Raw genomic sequence first — 17,222 nt, 5'->3', positions numbered from 1 at the left:
TTTTTTGTGGAGGTAGTTGTTAAAGTTTTGGATAACCCAAAACAGTTCTTTGTTTGTTTGTTTGTTTTTGTTTTTTTGAGACAGAATCTTGCTCTGTCATCCAGGCTGGAATACAGTGGCGCAATCACAGCTCACTGCAATCTTGACCGCCTGGGCTCCAGCAGTCCTCTTGCCTCAGCCTCCTGAGTAGCTGGGACTACAGGCATACACCACCATGCCCTGCTAATTATTTCATTTTTTTGGCGGAAACGTGGGTCTCACTATGTTGCTCAGGCTCGTCTTAAACTCTGAGCAATCCTCCTTGAGCTCAAGCTTCAGCCTCCCAAAGCGCTGGGGTCAGAGGCATGAGCCACTGCACCTGGCTTGCCAAAACTGTGTTTTAAAGGCAATGTCCATTGCTTTTTCTATTCTTCTCATCAGAACTATGTTCCTGGAACTGATTTCTGTAACCCTAATTCCAGCTCTTGTGTATGACCATTGTGTATGACCATTCTAGACATATATTTTTTTCAAATTTTTTATTGTGGTAAAAATACATATAACACATAATTTACCATCTTGACTATTTTAAGTAAATAGCTTAGTGGTATTAAGTACATTCATAATGTTGTACAACCATCACCACCATCCATCTCCAGAACTCTTTTCACCTTGCAAAACTGAAACTCTATACCCGTTAAACAATAACTCTCCATTCTTCCCTCCCCCATCCCATGGCAACCACCATTCTACTTTCTGTCTCTATGATTTTGATTACTCTAAGTATCTCATATAAGTAGAGTCAAACAGTATTTGTCTTTTTTTGACTGGCTTATTTCCGTTAGCATAATGTCCTCTGGGTGCATTCATGTTGTAACGTGTGTCAGAATTCCCTTCCTTCAAGAATATTCCATTATTGCATATGGTAGTAATATTGTATGGAGCTCTGAAGGTAACAGAGAAACAAATACTCAATTTCTCTGTGAATATATGACACTGTTGCATAATTATATATAGTACGTATTTTGCATTTCATTATTACCTCTAATAGTGATTGAAAACTACACTCTGTATTACAAGGCTGAAAGATTTGAGAGCTGTTTACTGTATGCCCCACATTAAACAGGTTTTTTTTTTGTCAATTAATATTGTTAAATGGTGACATACCACATTTTGCTTATCCATTCATCCTTGGATGGACCTCGGGTTGCTTTCATGTTTTAACTGTTGTGAATAATGCTGCTATGAACATGAGTGTACAAATAATCTCTTAAGACCCTGCTTTAAATTTTTTTCCTGTAAGTTATTGGGGTACAGCTAGTATTTGGTTACATGAGTAAGTTCTTTAGTAGTGATTTGTGAAATTTTGTTGTACCCATCATCCAAGCAGTATACACTGCAACCTATTTGTAGTCTTTTATCCCTCATTGCCCTCTCACCCTTCCCCTCAAGTCCCCAAAGTCCATTGTATCATTCTTACGCCTTTGCGTCCTCATAGCTTAACTCCCACATATCAGTGAGATCATAACGATGTTTGGTTTTCCATTCCTGAGTTACTTCACTTAGAATAATAGTCTCCAATCTCATCCAGGTTGCTTCAATGCCGTTAATTCATTCCTTCTTATGGCTGAGTAGTATTCCATTGTGTAAATATACCATAGTTTATTTATCCACTCCTTGATTGATTAGTGTTTGGGATTGTTCCATGATTTTGCAGTTGTGAATTGTGCTGCTATAAACATGCATGTGCAAGTATCTTTTTCGTATAATGACTTCTTTTCCTCTGAGTAGATAGCCAGTAGTGGGATTGCTGAATCAAATGGTAGTTCTACTTTTAGTTCTTTAAGGAATCTCGACACTGTTTTCCACAGTAGTTGTACTAGTTTACATTCCCACTACCTGCTTTTTGTTTTTTTGAGTATATACCCAGAAGTAGTATTGCTAGAACATACAGTAATTCTATTTTTAATGTTTTGAGGAACCACCATACTGTTTTCCACAGTGGCTATTCCATTTTATATTCCCACCTACAGTGCACAAGGGTTCCAGTTTCTCAACATCCTCACCAACACTTCTAATTTTGATTTTTTTTTTTTCAGTAGTAGCCATTCTAATAGGTATGAAGTGGTATCACCTTATAGTTTTGATTTGAATTTCTCTGATGATTAGTGATGCTGAGCATCTTTTCATGTGCATTATTGACCATTTGTATGTCTTTTTTTCAGAAATGTCTGTTCAAGTCCTTTGCTCACTTTTGAATTGGGTTGCTTATTTTTTTGTTATTGAGTTTAGGAGTTCTTTACATATTCTGAATATTAATCTCTTTTCAGTATATTATATGCAAATACATTATCCCATTCTTTGTGTTGCCGTTTTGTTTTGTTGACACTGTTTAGACATACTTTTGTTTGTTTGTTTGTTGTTTTTTGTTTTTAAGGAGACAGGGTCTTTCTTCTGTTGCCCAGGTTCGAGTGCAGTGACACAATCATAGCTCATTGCAGCCTTGAACTCCTGGGCTCAAGGGATCCTCCCACCTCAGCCTCCTGAGTAGCTGGGACTACAAGTGTACACCACCATACCCAGCTAATTTTTTAACTTTTTTGTCAAGACCAGGTCTTGCAATGTTGCCCAGACTCATCTTGAACTCCTGGCCATAAGTGATCCTCCCACGTTGGCCTTCCAAAGTGCTAGGATTATGGACATGAGCCACTGCATGCCCCTCAGACGTATATTTTTAATACTTTGATGTGACTGGGGTAATTTCAGCCTTTCCCCATCTCACTCACCTCACTATTTGCTCTCTTGATAAATAATTTTTGAGCCTTTCAAGTATGAACGTTGACAACATTCAAATGATTGATTACATGTCAGTGATAGTTAATGCAATGTTAATAACGATATAATACGATAATGACTTACATTTATTAGATGCTTATCTAAACACTTTACTCATATTCGGTCATGAAAGTCTTACAACACTGTAGGGATTGGCTATTATCATTATTCTTATTTTGCAGATTACAAAACTGAGATTTACAGAAGATAAATAATTTGTCTAGGTCACCTGAATGGTTAAGTAGTGGATCAGGTTTCAAACCCAGGAAAAATGGATTCAGAAATGATGTTTTTAGCCATTAGGTGCTATGTGATGACTTTAATGTGGGGTCCTTCCCAGATCTCCTATTATGTGCAACATCTGCAGTAACATTTTCCTTTCCAATGGTTTGGTAAGTTGTCCCATTTTGGTGAATGTTTGCTGTGGTCCAGTTAGTGCCTAAGTAAGAGGCACCTATGACAAGCACTACTTTCTCTGGACTCAGTTTCCCCACTTGTCAAATCAGAGATGTCTCTAAACTCATTTTAGCTCAGATATGAGTCTAAAGTATGCAAATATCTTGCACAAAAAGTCAAAAATAGTTTTCACATCTGCCCTATTTCAAAGTCAAATGATTTAATGAATGATTTAATGAATGTGTTTAAGCACCCATTTCCCAAGGATATCAACTAGAACTCAAAATGTAATTTACTTAACTAGCTACTTTAGTCTGCTTATGACATATATATATATATATATATTTTTTTTTTTTTTTTTTTTTTTCTTTTAGAGATAGTTTTGCTCTGTCACCCATGCTGGAGTGCAGTGGCATGATCATAGCTCACTGCAGCCTTGACTTCCTGGGCTCAAGTGATCCTCCCCCATCAGCCTCTGGAATAGCTCAGACCTTAGTGTGTAAGGGCTTAGCAACAACAGGGCTCTGAAGCACCTATGTCCTGAGGTAAACATGGACATAGTTTGATTTTGTGGAGGGAAGGAAGCAGCATATTCGATGGAAGGTTGAGACTGCATTTTAAAGCTGCTATTCTAGCCATGTTTTTACAGCTTGCCCAGGACGCCAAGTAGGAGCCGTGGAAGGGGAAGTTGATTCAAACCAGATCCTAAAAAGGCCTCTCTTGATGGAACACTCAGACGTGTGACTCGGAGCGGGCAAGGTTAGAGTGGTGACCCCAGCTGTTCACTGGGACAGAAACAATGGGTGGCTTTAGGACCTAAATATAGACAAAGTGGATGTCACTTAGGGAAACTCGGGAAACTCGCTCCTGATACTGACTGGGGTAGGCAGTTCTCTTGGGAAGCAGCTCTTGTGTGCCAACCCTTGCTCTGCTAGCCCTCTTTTGCTGAATATCTCTGTCCGTATTCTAGCTTCCCTGCATTCTTTGGGCACCTGCCTCAGCTTGGCAGCCTTGAAATAACCCATGACAGATCCTTATTTCCCCGTCTCTCCCTTCCAAGTCTTCCTTGCAGTGCTTACCACCTCTCTCCCTTTCCTCTCACAGACCTCACACAGCCCCTGCCATAAACCCCAGGTGTCCTCTCCAGCATATTCCTTGTGGAGCAGGGACAAGAGCACTGGGCTGGGAGTTAGGAGTCTGAGGATCAAGTTCTGGATTTTGCAGTTAACTCTGGGCAATGCTAAGCTTCCCCAGTACCAGGTTCTCCAAGCAGAACCAGTAGAGATATAGCTGTCAAGGACTGAGATCCTGGAAGTTGCAGCCTGAAGTCAAATCCTCACTGTCACTTACTCTGTGACCTTGTGCAAGTTCCTTACCTCTCTGGGCCTCAGTTTCTTCACCTGCAGGATGAAGATGCTGATAGTACCTGCCTCATAGGGTATCAGGAATTTATAAAATAATATCTGTGAAGCGCTTCAAACAGCGTATCTTGTTAGTGCTCAAAAATGCTCACTATGATTATGGTTGTGATTTTTAGGAAAAAGAGACTTGTAATAGATCAGTGTTTCCCAAATTTCACTTACATTTTTCATATTCACATACCATCGGTACGATTATTTTTCAGTTACTGTATTTATTTAAATTATCTCTTTTTCGTTTTTGTTTTTGGTTTTTTAGGTTTGGGTTTTTTGGTTTGTTTTTGGTTTTTTTTTAGACTTAGGTGCATCCTAAGCAGTAATAGTCCTGAAATCACAGGTTGGAAATGTGTTTCCTAAAACATATTATAATAAATATATGCAGGTCTATTGCATATGGTCTGAGATGATATTATATCACCAGTGGGGTCCACTTTCCATGCTTTGGGGACCGCAGAACCAGTGACTCTGAGCATCTGAGGTCCAGGTTGCTGCCTCTAGTGATTTTGACTGTACTCATCCCATCTTTCCATCAATCAGGCACTGCCTGAGAACCATCTTTGTGCTGGATTCTGCACTGGGTGCCAAGGTGGCCAAAATATGGGTCTTCATAGTCCCTACTGTCTTCTTTGAATGGGACATTACCAGCCCAGAGAAAACTGGGGAGAGAGGGACACACACAAAATGACCCAATTTCTGAAACTGCATCTTAAAAGTAAGAAAAGCCAGGGCCACTCTCCCTGCCTGAAACTTCTAGAGTTGGGTAAAGGAGACCATCTCAGTCAGCGTTTGCTGAGTCACAGCTACCCCAAAACTCAGTGTCAAACAATAACAAACATTTATTCTTATGCTTATAAGTGTGCAGGTTGGCTGGGGTGGTCTGTCCTACGGGGGTTCATTCTGGACAGTGCTACCCACGTATATATTCTTCTCTTGTGCAGCAAGCAGAAACACATGATGTCTCTTAAGATGTAGGCTCAGAGTTGGTACACCATCTCTTCCACCTCACAGGATCAAGCCATGGAGGTCAGGAAAAGGCATAAATATTTGCTGAAGAATAAACAGATCTACCACCAAGCTCATCACCATTTACTTACTGAACCCACATTTACTGAATGCACATTGTGTGAAGCATTCTGCGTGTTGCTGGGAGTGGGGGATGTTAAACGTAGTAACAGTAAGTGATGAAGGTGATGAGAACGCCTATCCCAAGGCCTGGCATGTATTAGGTCCTAAATGACTATGTGATGAATGATGATCTACTGGTACCTCTTGAGTGCTAACTAGTGATGAGTATTTCACTGGGATTATTTCGTCTTACCTTCCCAGCCCTCTTGGGCAGATACAGCAAGCTGGGATCAGACAAGTGCAAGGCTGTTAAATGCTTGTGATCTTCTGATATGAGAAAGGGAGAGTTGATGGAGGCACAGCAGCAGGGAGAGGCCACATGCCATGAGACCATCCCCGATGCTGGGGAGAGAGGCAGGCTCTGCACCAGCCAAGCACAGGTTCAAATCCCTTATGTGTATATTTCCATGAACACTTTGTGGACTGTTTTGGGCACCAGCCCTTCAAGCACCCGCACATACTAAGAATTTAGCATGGTGCTTGGCCTGTCATAGTTTCACTAAATCACTAGCCCTTTGCCTTCCTGAGTTCACATGTGTCTTTGAGTGTTCTCTTTAGAAACCTGCACATAGTTGTGAAAATGTCTGTACGGCCCCCTGGCTCCTGGTGAAGAACTCTGCTCTAATTTTTCACTCCATCCATTCTCCCTTGTCCTTCTTTCCCTCTTGAGAAACTACTCCAGAAGCGAAGTGGTGTTTTTCTGTATTTGTATGCCAGTGTCAGGTCCAGGGTATGACTCATATTAGCTGCCCAATGAGTGTTTTCTAGATGAGTGAGAGAATAAAGATAACAGTGTTGATGATACCTTGTTTGCATGTGCATAGCGTCAGGGAATTTTTGAACTGAATGACATAGAACATGCATATGCATGTGTCATTATGATAGAATGATTTCTGTTCCTTTGGGTATATACCTAGTAATGGGATTGCTGGGTCGAATGATATTTCTGTTTTTTTTTTTTTTTTTTGAGACGGAGTCTTGCTCTGTCACCCAGGCTGGAGTGCAGTGGCCGGATCTCAGCTCACTGCAAGCTCCGCCTCACGGGTTCACGCTATTCTCCTGCCTCAGCCTCCCGAGTAGCTGGGACTACAGGCGCCCGCCACCTCGCCCGGCTAGTTTTTTTGTATTTTTTAGTAGAGACGGGGTTTCACCGTGTTAGCCAGGATGGTCTCGATCTCCTGACCTCGTGATCCACCCGTCTCGGCCTCCCAAAGTGCTGGGATTACAGGCTTGAGCCACCGCGCCCGGCCAGATATTTCTGTTTTAAGGTCTTTCAGGAATCACCACACATTGCATCCAACCCCTTTATTTTCTGGATTATAAAACTGAGACCGAGTTATAAACCTTACCCAAAGGCATACAGCTAATAATAATAATAATAATATCATTATTGTTATTATAATTAACATTCCCCCCCAAGCAGATACAATTAGATCTCATTCCCTCAGTACCTTTTCAGAATACAGGGTCCATTCTGATTTGTCAGTTTTATGGGTCACATTGCAAAACTGAGTTTTCTTGTCCCTCATATCTGAAGCCAAAGACATGGATGACAGAAACATTCCACATCTCAACTGCAGAACCATTATGGTGTGAGACCCTTAAGGCAAAGTGCTTGTCACCTCACCTCTTTCTCTGGATCTCCCCTTTCCACTCTGTCCTTCAGTTCTCGCCCAGATCTGTGTATATGGATTGCGGAGATGGGGACATTTGTGCTATGGCTGGTCAAGCTGTGGGTGGAAGGTGGATTACGGACAGAGCAAGGGAGGAATTTGTTCCTGCAGAGTCCTGGAAATCTTATTTGGAGCTGTTCTTCTATTCTTAGTTTTGAAGGCACTTTGTTCTCTGGTGCATTGTTTTAACAGCCACCAGGAAATCAGTCCCCGCTCAGGGTCACTGATGTCTGCCTGTGGCCGCCCAGGTGGGAAGTGTACTGGTTTTTTGCAGGGTTGATCCTTTGTCATCAGGATCATTGTAGCCCTTTCTCCTCTTGTTGCCCACCCTGTCTGCATGGGGCAGGGAAGGGTAAGAAGGAAAAAGAGATTCCAGTGAGTCTCTTTTTCTTTATAGCAATGATTAACTGTACACTTCTTTTGTTCCTTTAAGTTCAGGGGTACATGTGCAGGTTTGTTTTATAGGTAAACTTGTGTCATGGGGGTTTGTTCTATCAATTATTTCATCACTAAGGATTAAGCCCAATACCCATTAGTTATTCTTCCTGATCCTCCCTGTCCTCCCACCCTCCACCCTCTGATAGGCCCCAGTGTGTGTTGTTCCCCTCTATGTGTCCATGTGTTCTCATCATTTAGCTTCCACTTATAGGTGAGAACATACAGTATTTGGTTTTCTGTTCCTGCATTAGTTTGCTAAGGATAATGGCCTCCAGCTTCATCCATGTTCCTGCAAAACGCATGATCTCATTCTTTTTATAGCTGCATAGTATTCTGTGGTGTATAAGTACAACATTTTCTTTATTTAGTCTACTGTTGATGGGCATCTAGGTTGATTCCATGTCTTTGCTATTGTGAATAGTGCTACAACGAACATACATGTGCATGTGTCATTATGATAGAATAATTTATATTCCTTTGGGTGTATACCCAGTAATGGGATTGCTGGGTCGAATGGTATTTCTGTTTTTAGGTCTTTCAGGAATCGCCACACTGATTTCCATAATGGTTGAACTAGTTTACATTCCCACCAAAAGTGTATAAGCAAATAACTACATTTATTTCAATGTAAAAAGAAAGATGCTAAAATCCGGACCTCCACAGCACTGTGCTTTCTGGAGCAGTGTTGTCCAATAGAAGTAGAATGTTAGCCAGGTGCCGTGGCTCACGCCCATAATCTGAGCACTTTGGGAGGCTGAGGCATGTGGATCACCTGAGGTCAGGAGATCGAGACCAGCATGGCTAACATGGTGAAACCCTAACTCTACTAAAAATACAAAATTAGCTGAGTGTGGTGACGCAGGCCTTTAATCCCAGCTACTCGGGAGGCTGAGGCAGGAGAATCGCTTGGACCCGGGAGGCTGAGGTTGCAGTGAGCTGGGATCATGCCATTGCACTCCAGCCTGGGCAACAAAAGCGAAACTCCGTCTCAAAAAAAAAAAAAGAAGTAGAATGTGAGCCACATTTATGATTTTAAATTTCCTAGTAGCCACATTAAAATAAGTAAAAAGAAGCAGACAACATTAATTTTAACAATATATTTTAACTCAGTATCTCTAAATACTAGCATTTTTCTTTCTTTCTTTCTTTTTTTTCCTTTTTTTTTTGAGGCGGAATCTCACTCTGTAGCCCAGGCTGGAGTACAATAGTGCGATTTCGGCTCATTGCGACCTCGGCCTCCCGGGTTCAAGCTATTCTCCTGCCTCAGCCTTCTGAGTAGCTGAGATTACAGGTGCCCGCCACCACACCCAGCTAATTTTTGTATTTTTAGTAGAAATGAGGTTTCACCATGTTTGCCAGGCTGGTCTCGAACTCCTGACCCCAGGTGATCCACTCACCTCGGCCTCCCAAAGTGCTAAGATTACCGGCGTGAGCCACTGCACCCAGCCCAAATACTAGCATTTCAACCTGCAATCGCTATAAAAATTATTAAGAAGATGTTTTACATTCTCTTTTTCATACCAAGTCTTCAGTATCCAGTGAATGTTGTATACTTAGAGCACATCTCAATTCAGACTAGACACATTTCAATGTCAGTGACCACATGTGGTTCATGGTAGCCATCGAGCACTGCAGATCCACAGAGCACCAGTAAGTGCTTCTTGTGATGACAGAAATGTTTTCTATCTGCTCTATCTCATATGGAGGCCACTAGCCACAGGTGGCTATTGAGCACCTGAAATGTGGCTAGTGCAGCTGAGGAGCTGTGTTTTAAATTTTATTTAGTTTTGATTAATTAAAATGTGAATTTAAACAGTTATATGTGCCTAGTGGCTCCCATACTGGACTGGGCACGGTGGCTCACGCCTGTAATCCCAGCACTTTGGGAGGCCAAGGTGGGCAGATCACGAGATCAGGAGTTCGAGACCAGCCTGACCAACATGGTGAAACCCCATCTCTACTAAAAATACAAAAAAATAACCGTAGTGGTGTGTGCCTGTAATCCCAGCTACTCAGGAGGCTGAGGCAGGAGAAATGCTTGAACCCACGAGGTTGAGGTTGCAGTGAGCAAGATCGTACCACTTCACTCCAGCCTGGCGACAGAGCGAGACTCTGTCTCCAAAAAAAAAAAAGTGAATTTAAACAGTCACATGTACCTAGTGGCTCCCATATTGGACAGCACAACTCTAGAGATTTGATCTTATTAGAAAAATATCAATTTAAACTTGACCGGGGTATCATTTCTCACCTACCACATTGGCAGAAATTAGAAAGCTGGATAATGTTGTTAGAGGAGGGGAACAGAACCTTTTATACATGGCCAGTAGGAGTATAAATTAGAGCAGGCTTTATGGAGGCCAGTTGGCAATGTTTAGCAAACTTACAAATACACATTCCCTTGACCGCAACCGTTCTGTTTCTGGATATTAATGCTACAGAGTCTCTTATGCATGTAGGCTGGTTTATGTAGAAGGATATTTGCTGCAGCAGAAGATTGGAAACTACATACATACTCAGTCAATGGGGACTTAAATAAATACGTTATTGCACATTTTAAAACTGTAATTTTTATTTATTTTATTTTATTTTTCGAGACGGAGTCTCGCTCTGTCACCCAGGCTGGAGTGCAGTGGCCGGATCTCGGCTCACTGCAAGCTCCGCCTCCCAGGTTTACGCCATTCTCCTGCCTCAGCCTCCCGAGTAGCTGGGACTACAGGCGCCCGCCACCTCGCCCAGCTAGTTTTTTTTTTTTTTTTTTTTGTATTTTTTAGTAGAGATGGGGTTTCACCATGTTAGCCAGGATGCTCTCGATCTCCTGACCTCGTGATCCGCCCGTCTTGGACTCCCAAAGTGCTGGGATTACAGGCTTGAGCCACCGCACCCGGCCTTAAAACTGTAATTTGCAACTACTGAAAAAAATTGATTATTTGATAGCGTGGAAAGTTTTCCCAAATATAGTGTTAAGCAAGTGTAGAGCAGTACTTATAGTGTGTTAGCATTGGATAAAATAGATGATTTGCTTATTTATGTCTAGAGCAGGTGTGGAAGAATGCAGAAGGAAGCAATGTCTGGGATGTGAGAGAGGTTGACGTCATCATATGGTGCCTATACCCTTTTGGAATTTAATCCTGTGCATTTGTATATTACCTATTCAAAAAATGAACACCTAAAAAACAAAAAGAGAAAACTGTAAGGGAAGGGTGAATCAGAGAAGGCTTCCTAAAGAAAGTGACCTTTGGACTGGATTGTGAAAGATGCATAGGAGTCCTTCAGGCAGGAGGAAGGCTGAGGCTCAACGGCGTGAATGAGTGGGATGGGTTTAGTCATCTACATGTACCCAGCAGTGGCGGAGTATTCTGTGTATAAAAGAGCATAGTAATGGAGTTTGGACATTCATGACTAGCCAGATGGGAGAGGTTTTATGAGTAGAGTTTGGATTTAACTCTGAACCAGAGGAGCCAGAGATAGTTTGAAGGAAATGGGAAGTAACATGCTTGTATTGGTATGGATGACAGCTTCGGTGGAGTGGTGAAGTGGCCTGAAAGAGTGGTTCTCAAAGTGTGAGCTGAGGAGCCCTAGGAGTCCCCAAGGCCTAGAGGGTACTGACGACATAAATACAAAACAGATGTTCTTTGTATGTGTCGACCAAAATAACAAATCATAGCAGCTTTATTGCAGGAGCAGATGTGTGAATCCAGCTGTCTTCTGTGCAGCCAAACATTAGAGTAGTCAAAACATAAAACAATATGACTCTTAGTTTTTTTGAAAATATAGTTAATTTTTATTAAAATATGGTAATTAGATTAGCAAGTAATATGTTTATTTTTAAAAGAATAAATATTTTTAAAATTTCTCAGTTTTGGCTGGGCACGGTGGCTCATGCCTGTAGTCTCAGCACTTTGGGAGGCCAAGGTGGAAAGATCGCTTGAGCCCAGGAGTTTGAGACCGTCCTGTCAACATAGCGAGACTCCATCTCTACAAATAATGTTTTAAAAGGCTGGGTGCAGTGGCCTGTAATCCCAACACTTTGGGGGCCAAAGTGGGAGGACTGCCTGAGCCCAGGGGTTTTGAGACCAACATGGGCCACCTGTCAAAACCTCATTCATCTCTACCGAAAAAAATGCAAAAGTTAGCTGGGTGTGGTGGCACATGCCTGTATTCCCAGCTACTTGGGAGGCTGAGGTGGGAGGATAGCTTAAGCTGGGGAAGCAGAGGTTACAGTGAGCTGAGATTGCAACACTGCACCCCAGCCTGGGTAACAGAGCTAGACTCTGTCTCAAAAAATACATATATATATATATATAGGCATGGTAGCATGTACCTGGTTCCAGCTACTTGGGCGGCTGAGGCAGGAGGATTGCCTGAGCCAAGGAAGTCGAGGCTGCAGTGATCCGTGATCATGCCACTGCACTCCAGCCTGGGTGAGAGAGTTGTCTCAAAAAAAAAATCTCAGTTTTATTTTCTAATACGGTACACCATATCTATCAACACAAATAAATTTGTGTTGATAGATACAACTAACCTAAACAAAAACTCACTGGGGCCCTCACTAATTTTTGAAAGTATAAAAGCATCTTGAAATTAAAAAAAAAAAAAAAAAATCAGGAACCACTGACCTAGAAGGAGGCAGGCCCTGTGTGTTTATAATTCTGGTTGGATTGAAATAAACTACAGGGAAACAAATGCAGCTATCCAAACAAGGGTCAGGCAGGAGGTGAGCTAGCAGGGCTGCAGCTGATGTGCACTTTACATATCCAAGTGCAGCAGGAGGGTATGGGTGGTGTCTGTTAAAAAAGGAGCTTAGCTGATGGATTGGTTTTGACTGATGAGAATGTTGGTGCATGTCCTATATTTCATTTTCCCACTGGTGGATGCTTCTGTTATTTCCAGTCCTTTGCTGTTATAAACATCCTGGACATGTCTGCAAGTGCCCTTGGGCAAGACATACTCTAGAGTATCTCCCTAAAAGTAGAACACTGAGCAGTAAGATGTTCACATTTTCAGCATGCCTGGAAGTTGTCAAGTTGCTCTCTAATCTGTGACTCTCCCTCCAGCCTTGTATGAGAGCCCTGATGTCTCCAAACCTTCGTATTATCAGACTTTTCAATTTTGCCAATCCCAGAGTGTGAAATGGCATCTTGTTTTAATCCCTCTCCCACCATCACCCCTACCTCCATTCTGTACCTTGGAGCATAACTGAATTGTAGGCAATTCATCAGAAATCTTTGTCACCAGGAAACTTGGGTTCATTCTCTCTCTCTCTCTCTTTCTCTTTCTCTCTCTCTCTCTCTCTCTCTCTCTGTGTGTGTGTGTGTGTGTGTGTGTGTGTATGTTTAGAGAGGGGACACACAAAAGCAAATTCTGTATTCTGGTTGCCTGGGTGAGGAAGGAGGGAAAAACTGGGGACACTGTTCTTTATTTTAGACAGAAATTGCCCAGTCAGCTGTTACTGTTCTTGTGGTGTTTGCTGTCATTTGGGGCTACTTGGGTCCTCAGTGAAGGAGGAGAAATCAGGCCTCTCTCCGATGCCTGACCTCGGTTGGTGTTTGGGGTAAGGCCCATTGTGAGGCATTAAGCTGAGACCTAAGGCTTTGGGCACACAAGTGTAGTGTGAGAGTATAAGACTCCTCTGGTCTGCTCACATGTCCTCACCTGGGTCAGGCCTTCTTGCAGGCCTGAAGCCAGGGCCAGCTTCACCGGCCTGCAACCTGGGCAGGCACATGGGGTCCTCATTCAGAAGGGCCATGTGCCTGGTTCAGTGCTCTACTATAGTCATCTCGAAACTCAGTACTTTTTGGACAAAGGGCCCCACATTTTTACTTTGTGTCAGGTCCTGCAAATTATATAGCTAGTCCTGCCTTAAGTATCTTTGTGTCTCTCAGACTAAAAAGGATATAGGGAGAGGGGTGCAGTCCTGTGGGTGGTCCTGTTCTCTCCGCTCTGTGCAGGACCTGCATCCCACTGTGAGCTGCAAATTTCTTTTTTTTTTTTTTGAGACGGAGTCTCGCTCTGCTGCCCGGGCTGGAGTGCAATGGCGTGATCTCAGCTCACTACAAGCTCCGCCTCCTGGGTTCACGCCATTCTCCTGCCTCAGCCTCCCGAGTAGCTGGGACTGCAGGTGCCCACCACCACGCCCAGCTAATTGTTTGTATTTTTAGTAGAGACGGGGTTTCACTGTGTTAGCCAGGGTGGTCTCGATCTCCTGACCTTGTGATCCACCTGCCTCGGCCTCCCAATGCAAAGCTCTTTTGAATGAAATACTCGTTTCCTCATTTCATGCATTTCTTTTCTTTTTTTTTTAAATCAATCAATCAATCAATCAATCTCCATCCATCTATCCACACACACATGCACACACACGAGATCCTCATTACTCATGATTTCATATTTGTAAGTTTACCTACTCTCTAAAATCTATTTCTAACCCCAGAATTAATACTCATGGCACTTGTGCAGTCACTCACAGACACATGCAGAGCAGCAAAATGTTTGAGTCCCCGTAGCACATTGCCAGCAGAAGATGAACAAGGTGATACACTGCCTTCTCATTCTAGCTCCCATACTGTAAACAAGTATCCTCTTTGTGGTCTGTTTAGTGCCATGTTGTTCACATTGTATTTTTTGTTGGTGATTTCAGTGTGTATGAAGGTTCTCAAGTACAGTGCTGAAATGCTGTCTAGTGTTTCTAAGCACAAGAGGGCTGTGATGTGCCTTTGGAGAAAATACATGTATTAGATAAGATTCATTCAGGCTTGAGTTATGGTGTCATTAGCCATGAGTTCAATGCCAATGAATCAACAATATGCATTAAATAAGGTGTCGTTAAGCAGAAATACACATAAAACAAGGTTATATATTGACAAAAATATTGCAACCATGCCTGGGCAACATAGCAAGACCTCATCTCTACTAGAAATAAAAATTTAAAAATTAGTGGGACATGGTGGTGCGTGCCTATAGTCCCAGCTACTCGGGAGGCTGAGGAGGGAGGATCACTTGAGCCCAGGAGATTGAGGCTACAGTGAGCAGTGACTGTGCCACTGCACTCGAGCCTGGGCAACAGAGTGAGACCCTGTCTCAAAAAAAGAAAAAAAATTACAACCAGAGGCTCACAGAAACTTAGGCGTGTATTCCCCCAGGAGCAATGGTTTAGTATTTATTAACTCAGTGTTCACGATGACTTAATAGAACATACTACTATGAATGATGAGAGTCAGCTGAATAATGAGAGTCACACACAGTATGTATGTATGTCTTTGCCACTCTCTTGTTCACTCTCCATTTTGTCCTCTCTTTCTTCTAATCTCTTGCATTGCCACTCTCTTGTTCATTCTCCATTTTGCCCTCTCTTTCTTCTAATCTCTTGCATTTTTGGTTCACTCTCATTTGTCAGTGGTCCTTCTGACATTAGCCTTGGGCCCTCAAAGGCACCAACCTTTATTCATTTATCCATGTATTTAATACACATTTGTGGATCACCTTTTGCCATGCCCTTGTCTATGTTGGAACCTGAACACAGACCTTCTGTTTCAAAAACATTGCTTATGCATAGGGTTATTATAATTGGTGATGATTTTGAGACAAATTGAGAGTCTCATGCTTATTTCTGGAAAGTGTTTCCCAATCTCTGCCATTCTCATTACCCACTTTCCTCCCCCACCCAAAAACCTCTTTGGCCACATACTGTCATAAATGTATAAAATGTTAGAAGAAAACTTTAGAGGTCACCCGGTCCAACTCCCTCAGTTTACAGATAATGAAACTGAGATCCAGAGAGGGAAAGTGAAATGCCTGAAGTCACAAAACTAGTCCAATGGCCTTAAAAAAGCAGGTGACAACCCAGGTAATAATAGTTCCCAGTTGCTCTACTTTATTACTTATGCATCGGGTAAGAAAAAGATAACATCGATTGTGATCTGGTCACTTCTGATTAAAAGCATAAAACAGATTTCTATAAATCGTGTACATTGTAATAAAGCTGGAGAAAGTGTATAAATGGAAGTAGAAAAATATCTAGATTTAACCATTGTTGTTTCAAGACAGGATCTTGCTCTGTTGCCCAGGCTGGAGTGCAGTGGTGTGATCACGGCTCACTGCAGCCTTGACTTCCTGGGGTCAGTCAATCCTCCTGCCCCAGCCTCCGGAGTAGCTGGGACTATGGTGCGGGCAACCATGCCTGGCTAATTTATATATTTATATATACATATTTTTTTGTAGAGGTGGGGTTCTGCCGTGTTGCCCAGGCTGGTTTTATACTCTGGCTGGTTTCAAGGGATCCTTCTGCCTTGGCCTCCCAAAGTGATGGGATTACAGGTGTGACCCACCACACCCTGCCAACTGTTTTTTTGTTTGTTTGTTTGTTTTGCTTTTTGTTTTACAAAAATATTTCTTATCTGCAATCAAGGTATCTAGATGTTTCCAATATAGAGGGTGTTTAGATTTCTCACTTGGGTGATATTCATGATCCAAATACCTGTTGTTATAACACATCCAAAAGTGGGTATCACTTGGTCCTAACAATATGTAACATATATTTGCAAGCCAGGACTGTGACAACAAAGGGAGTTGGGAGTGGGGGCCTCTGCTACAAAGCCAGCCAGGAAACAGATCCATCAGCCTTCACTTCCTGTTCACTCCCCAAACCTAGCCTCCACTCTCTCCCCTCCCAAAAAGGGGAAGGAAGAAGGTTAGGTAAAGATAACGTGCCCATCCTCAAACAAAGGATGGTGAACGCTTTTGGGTCGCCCAAGCACTCCCATTTCCTGTGGCTAAAGTTAGACCTATTAGATATGAATTTCATTTTTAATCCATGACTGGGCAGACAGAGGGTTACAGTGCCAGGAGTGGTTCACATCTTCTCCAAAAAGGTTGGGGAAAAGGAGGAGTCCCTTTTCAGTCATCTCAGGGCACAGGGTAACAGAGAGTTGCTTTTTCTGTACTTGTCACAGCAGCAAAATGCATGGGACAGTTACTCTGTGTGACAATTAAGAGAGGGAGCTTCCACAAAGTGTTTCCTAAGTCCCACTCATTTGTGAATCACCTTTGACTATAACCCTTAATGCTGAAAAAGTCTTCATAATTTTCTGTAAAACAACGTATTTTTTTCTTTCATGGAAAGTTTATATTACTATGATGAACAGAAAACCAGTATGCTTGCCATAAATAGATGATAAGTATCCAAATAAATAAATATGCACAAACCAATGTAAAAAAAATTCTAGCTAGGTGCTATTGTCTGAGCCTCTTTGTACATAGAAGAGAAAGATTGGGCATGGTAAACGTTAGGGGAGTATTCAAGGTGAAGTATCCTCAATTTGAGCATTTCTCTTTGAGGGATTTAGGACGGACAATGAATTGA

The 17,222-nt window shown here is 42.3% G+C and overlaps 1 protein-coding gene across 4 annotated transcripts in view; it reads left to right on the top strand.

Moving 5' to 3' along the window:
• ARHGEF3 (Rho guanine nucleotide exchange factor 3) overlaps nt 1-17,222 on the top strand; it is a 346,977-nt gene that overhangs the window by 152,643 nt on the left and 177,112 nt on the right. The window lies entirely within an intron of this gene.

This window comes from Trachypithecus francoisi, unplaced genomic scaffold (genome assembly GCF_009764315.1).
Source record: "Trachypithecus francoisi isolate TF-2019V2 unplaced genomic scaffold, Tfra_2.0 Lachesis_group0, whole genome shotgun sequence".
Taxonomy (NCBI): Eukaryota; Metazoa; Chordata; class Mammalia; order Primates; family Cercopithecidae; genus Trachypithecus; species Trachypithecus francoisi.
Note: the sequence above shows the minus strand (reverse complement) of the source record. Positions and strands in the feature narration are given on the sequence as shown.